The sequence below is a fragment of the Daktulosphaira vitifoliae genome, unplaced genomic scaffold (assembly GCF_025091365.1).
Source record: "Daktulosphaira vitifoliae isolate Bord-2020 unplaced genomic scaffold, ASM2509136v1 Scaffold_3, whole genome shotgun sequence".
NCBI lineage: Eukaryota > Metazoa > Arthropoda > Insecta > Hemiptera > Phylloxeridae > Daktulosphaira > Daktulosphaira vitifoliae.
Window position 1 is genome coordinate 36,347,632 of NW_026099574.1, and position 6,298 is coordinate 36,353,929.

General features: G+C 30.3%; 1 long non-coding RNA gene across 1 annotated transcript; it reads left to right on the plus strand.

Annotated features, from left to right (window-relative positions):
- The first annotated feature begins 23 nt into the window (after positions 1–23).
- On the plus strand, positions 24–6,286 carry LOC126901251 (uncharacterized). The gene is made up of 5 exons (XR_007703001.1): positions 24–749; positions 2,036–2,591; positions 2,687–2,840; positions 2,921–5,083; positions 5,750–6,286. It is a non-coding gene; the product is annotated as an uncharacterized LOC126901251 (long non-coding RNA).
- The last annotated feature ends 12 nt before the right edge of the window (positions 6,287–6,298 follow it).

Sequence of the window (6,298 nt, forward strand, 5' to 3'; positions counted from 1 at the left end):
AACTAAAAACATGACCAAAAAAATTGCGTGATATCATATTTGTTCAAACTTTTATTTAAAACTTTATCTTACTTACGTTTACCCCACTTAGAACATAGTCATAAGAGTAATATAGTAGTAATAATCATAAAAAGATAGCATATTATGGTAGAGAGTGGAGAAAGAGTCGCTGCAACAGCCAGTCTGACCAGCCGCATTAAATGTTTAACATTACAAAAAAAAGTTCAAAGTTTAAAAACCCTCCTGGAGCCGACTTTATGAACTAAGTTTTTTATTTTATTTATTCTTATTATTATCAAACAAAATTATATGCATTTAAACATTTTGCTAAGTAATTCGAACACACCATCAGTCAGTACAAATTTTAATTAATTAATTTGAAAACTGAGAAGTATTTTCCTGATGTTTTAGTTTTAGGTGTGATTACAGAGGTTAATGTCCTTCCCAAAACAAAAAATATTTCTGCGTTACTATTTATCTTTTTTAAATCGTTACAATTTAAAAATGATTGAACATAGTTAATCTTCTTCTTTTTTCTCTCTATTATTTGTCACTCCACTCATCCATTTAAGCATTCTCATCTCTTCTACACATATTCTCTACTCTTCATTCTTGTCAACCGCCCAACACTGAACCATACACCATAGCTGATCTCTCTACAGTCTTAATCGAACATAGTTAATATGGAAAAAAACTTAATATTACAAATTTGGGAGATGAAATTTTAAGTCTTGGTTATTATTTACCAGGTGTATAACTTAATAATGGGGATATTTTTCAACAGATGGCGTTACACTCATATAATAGAGCACGTGGCTTGATATGTGAGCAATTTTTTTTATCGACATAACCCTTTAAAGTAGTGAAAGTCGTACTTTTTGAAAGCGCTTATATCATTTTTTTTTACGTGTTAAAATGTCGGAATTTGTTCCAAAAAAAGAGCATTTGCGGGAGGTTTTGTTACATTACTTTCTCTTAAAAAAAAGTGCTGCTGAAAGTTACCGTATACTTCAAGGAGTTTACGGAGAGCATTGTTTATCCCAGAATACTTGTGAGCGCTGGTTTAATCGCTTCAAAGTTGGCGATTTCGATGTGTCAGACAAAGAGCGTCCGGGGCAGCCGAAAAAATTCCAAGATAGTGAATTGGAAGAGTTACTTGATGAAGATCCCTGCCAAACGCAGAAACAACTTGCGGAGAGACTTCAAGTAACTCAAGCAGCAATTTCCAAACGCTTAAATATGATGGGAAAGATTTTAAAAGCGGGAAAATGGGTTCCACATAACCTCAACGAACGGCAAATGGAAAATAGGAAAGTTACAAGTTTATCGCTGCTTTCTCGGTACGAAAAAAAATCTTTTTTGCACCGCATAGTCACTGGAGACGAGAAATGGATTTATTTCGAAAATCCGAAACGAAAAAAGTCGTATGTTAATCCAGGACAACCCGCCCAGTCGATTCCAAGACCAAATCGGTACGGAAAAAAAACTATGCTTTGTATTTGGTGGGACCAAAAGGGTATTTTATACCACGAACTTCTAAAGCCTGGTGAAACTGTAAATGGAGAACGGTATAAACAACAACTTATCAATTTAAATCAATCACTGATCGATAAACGACCAGAATGGGCTAAGAGACATGACAAAGTTATACTGCTTCACGACAACGCTCCATCTCACACCACAAAACTGGTCAAGGACACCACAAAAAAACTTGGATGGGAAGTTCTTGCGCACCCGCCATACTCACCAGACTTAGCCCCGTCTGATTATCATTTATTTTCTTCGATGGCACACGCTTTGGCTGAACAGCACTTTAAATCTTACGAAGACGTAGAAAAATGGCTATCGGAATGGTTTGCTGCGAAAGAAGAAAAATTTTTTTGGAAAGGTATCCATAACTTGCCATTAAGATGGGAGAAATGTATAAATTCAAATGGTAATTATTTTGAATAAACGCTTTTTGTATTTCTATTTAAAATGCTGTGTTTTTATTTTTTTAAAAATCCCCATTATTAAGTTATACACCTGGTATGAGTAAGTAAATTTAACGGAGTACTATTTTAAATAAGTTAAATAAGAAAAAAAATTATAAGTATCTAAAAGTTCATAATAACATCTTGATAGAGTAATGAAACTCTAAAAGCTTTGATGTAGGGGACACAGCTCTCATCATGATTTTTATTATGGTTTTTTATCTCCTCATATAGTAAAATCTTTGGACCGCCATTGTATTTCACAATTGTGGCTCGTGGTTGCTGGTGGTGAGGGTGCGACTTTAAATATAATACCGCTAGTTATAAAAAAATTGTCAAATTAAATATAATAAAATAAAACACAATACACATATTATTATTTTAAAAGGTCGCAGTAGAAAATAGAAATGAAAATATTAATAATAGCGATTATATTATTAAGGCCAACGATAACGACGAGCGTACACGTAGTGTATTCTAAAAATAAATTACCATAATAGCAATATACTAATATTTTCTGTATGGACGACGCTGTTGGTCGTCCAAACACTGCTCGTGTGTATACATGTGTACCGCATATACTGAGGGAAACAACTTTAATGTTCGCACACGATAAATGTTTATAACTATTTTACTATTTAAAAATTTGCATTTTTAATAGAAATATAGAATTAAGAATATAAAATTAATTTTCTTTTTTTAATTAATTTTAGTAGGGGTGCGATCGTCTCGTCATCCAAGCCACGAGCCGCCACTGGTATTTTATAGTTTAATAATACTACAACAAACTAAAGTCGCGATAATGATTACGCTTTGATTGACTATATATTGATAAGGGGTGCCATGTAAAACTGACACGGAATAAATGTAAGCAACACAATATTTTAAGATTATATAAGTTTATTCCTATTAACAAACAAGTATAACACACAAATGGGAAAATCAAGAATAATGCACGAGATCGAATTAATTAAACAGTTTCCAATAGCGTAGTTGGTTGACGACGTGCCGAAAAAATAAGCGATATTCGAACGATGCATGCCATGTGGTGTCACGGAGATGACTTTAACGTTTATTCAAAGACTATATGTGGTCTGTATAGGTGTTCAGTAAGTAAGGAAACATGTTTCTATTGTTCTCGTTGTTTTTAACAATTGACCTGTTAACTGAACAATCGGCATAGCAAATATACTACTAACTTCATATAGTCAGTGATATATTTGCGGCGGTTCGTTGTAGGCCGTGCGGCATTTGCTGGACTTACAAATTGTTAGTACGTGACCGTATGACACGCGTTGTTTGTCACACAAGTTATTTGATTCCAAGTAGTAGGACGGCGGCTGACAAAGATGGCGTGGGATCGTGTCAATATATTATACAGAGTGATTTAGGATAATATACTTAAAGATTTTCTTGGAAACTATTGAACATTTTTTATTTTCGCAAAGGTATATTATTTTATTTAAAAATTTCTATAATATGTAGTTTAATTATTTTTCTTCCATCTCTCATGAATAAAATACCTAAACTTTAATTTTCTTTAATGGAAACCATTATTTTTAGTTTGACGATATCATAGAGATAAATTGCTAACAATTTTGTTCTTATCATTATTTTTACCCGATAAACCGTTCTTCTGTTATTAGTTGTTTAAAAATAGTGAGTTTTCGCCAATTTTCTATTGATAATTTGTTGTTTAGCATACAGTAGTCGTTAATTGTCAAAGGTACTAATCAATAACATCCATCGCCTAGGAATGATGTCTTGAATAATTCATGTCTATTAATAGACGCATTTTATTGTATTCAACGCAAGATTTTACTATTGTACATTGTTGAGCGACCGGCGTGGAAAATTTTCTTGTTAACGATCATAAAAATAATTTATAGCCTTTGAAAGATTATTGTTGCCTCCAATCTTGTGAAAACAAAATAATTCACCGTTAATTATTAACGGTGAATTTGTATTTGAAATCCAAATAATATAAAAAAAACCTGTTGATTAGATAACAAAAAAATTTAGAACAAAATCATTTGAAAATTTTTTTTCTACCAACAAATAAAAATATAAGGATTCTCCAAATAAAAAAGATTAAAGTTTAAGTTTTTTATCCTTGTAGGGACGAATTACTCTGTATATTATTTAATTAGTTATAATTAGAGTACACACACACAAAAAGAGCCAAATATAATGCAAGTACGAGAAAAAAAAACAATAAAATATGTACATAATAAATTTTTCTTCTTATAAAAATTTTTTATTATTTTGCTATAAAACTTAGTTAATTAATAAAGTATAGTCTATAATGTTGACTCCGCGATTTGTATTGATCGATCGGCAACGATTGTGCGTCAGTTTGCAGATATCGAAGTTCGTTCAATACCGTTGAGCTATACAGGTTTCCATCTTATACAAGAATTATGTTTCTGTTAACTATTATTTTTCCTCTTAATTATACTTTAGACTAAATTTAAAAATAAAGAATAAAAGAAACAATTAGCTACAATTACATAGTTTATTTCTAAGTGAACAACTTTTGATAATTAATTCTTAGCATTAATCAATCATAACAAAACTTTAGATGAGACTATTCTCGGGTCTATCACAGCCAAAGTTCGACAACTGATTACTGACGTCGGCGAGTGCTAGCTGAAAACCACTTTTTTCTAGATGACCATACTGGTCACCGTAAAAAAAGAAAATCTTAATCTTTTTATTTGAGAGAACATTAAATAATATTCAAAAAGACTAGATTATAGACTTAAAATCATTAGCGTAATTATTGTGAAAGCTGTAGTCTCTATAATTAAAGATAATTTTTTGGGAAGAAGGGTGAAGAAATGTGGTAAAGCTTTTTATTAATTAACTATTAATATTATGAAATAATTCCCCCCATAGATAGATTTTTTAAGTTACGCTTATGTTTATGGCTTTCTAGGACTTTTTCATAATCTCAATAAAAAAAATATGTCTTCTGTGTTGAAATGTTTGTGGATGTATCCATGTTTACAGTAATGAAGTGACGTTTTGAACTTATTGCAAAGTCCATCTTCAGAGCGATAGTTATAGGCTCGTACTTATAACTATACTGTCAGCTTAGCTTGTTTACGGTATGTTTTATCGATGTTGTTTTTCTGATGTTATTTTTGTCGTATTGTTTTTGACAATTGTCAGTTTGTTGTTTACAGTCGGTTTTTGTTGTTGTTCTTGGCATTTAGCTCTTCCTTTTCCATACTGGCATTTTTCTGTGATGTTAATTGTAGTTTTTTCACAAAAAACAAAAACCGGATGTAAACAACAAACAAAAGTCTTAGAATACCTTAAACATTAGGGTAACTTGAAAATTTTGTTTATGGAGATTATTTCATAATATTTCCCATAATTACTTCAGTCTGTCTACGAAAATATCTTAATGTTACTAAATTATGTATTTTTTCATTATACACAACCGCTAAAATAATTGATTAATACAATAATAATAATATTTTGAATTTAAGGAACCTATCCTAGGTTAGCGTGATTATGTGCCTGAGAACTATTGAATACAAGTATTAATTCTCTAAATTAAATCATTAACTTTTAAATTTCTAATGATGTGTTAATAGTAACTATTCATTTTTCGTTTATTATTAAAATTTAAAATTATTATTAAAATTTGTATTAAAATTCTAAGTCATTTTGAGTACATTAAAGATGAATAAATATTCGTATTTGTTTTTTTTTATATAAGTTGAGTTTACCGGACACCTTTTATCTATTAATTTTTTTAAAATTAGGTTAGTTTTTCGTGCTGATGAATAATATGTAAACAATTTCGAGAAGAAACAAGTGATTTAAAAGTTTTAAGAATTGATAAGATAGTTTTTTTGTGACAATACAACTAACAAAAACCTTTATTATCCTATATCAGGTATTACGCTATTATAACTGTAGTAATATGCTCAATGCTTTGCATGACGCATCTTACAATTATTAATGAAAAATGTATAATCTGTATTTTAAATAACTTGTAAACAATCAAATAATTTATCTGTCATAACAAATATGATGTTCAACACAATTTCTTATTATTTATATATATATGTCAATTTATCAATTGTTAAATATGTTATCTGAATATAATAATCCTGTAATGCATAATTAATACAATAAACTAAAAAGATTACTAAAAGCGCTGACAACAATATCCCTGGATTGGGGGTAATATCATTTTACTATAAAAAACACTGAAATCCTTTCAGTCCGAGAGAGTCAGGGAAAGACTCCAGAGAGACGAAAAAAAAGAAGAAGTGACAGCGACCAAAAGAGTTCGTTTTCTTCGAATT